General features: G+C 38.8%; 1 protein-coding gene across 1 annotated transcript in view; it reads right to left on the bottom strand.

Moving 5' to 3' along the window:
• Positions 1–255, bottom strand: part of TNN (tenascin N) — a 32844-nt gene that overhangs the window by 29590 nt on the left and 2999 nt on the right. The gene's annotated exons all lie outside the window — the stretch shown is intronic.

The following is a 255-nucleotide window of genomic DNA, read 5'->3' as shown; positions in this document are numbered from 1 at the left end:
ACATATGTACTACTATTTGTAATACTGTAAACATTAAAAAAAAAGAAACAAACAAAAAAAGGAATTAAAAAACAAAGTGTTAAATGACAGCCCGGAGGGCGGGGCACTCCCTTCCTCTCTTAAATTAATAAAAATATATGTTTTTTTAAAAAAATGCAAATTCTCAGACCCAACCACCTGCACTTGAACAAGCCCTCCAGGCGAATCTGAGGTGGGCTAGAGGCCGAGCCGCTGCAGAGGAGAAAGAGATCAACC

This window comes from Myotis davidii, unplaced genomic scaffold (assembly GCF_000327345.1).
Source record: "Myotis davidii unplaced genomic scaffold, ASM32734v1 scaffold580, whole genome shotgun sequence".
In the NCBI taxonomy this organism is placed as follows: domain Eukaryota; kingdom Metazoa; phylum Chordata; class Mammalia; order Chiroptera; family Vespertilionidae; genus Myotis; species Myotis davidii.
This window is presented reverse-complemented; position numbering and strand designations above follow the sequence as displayed.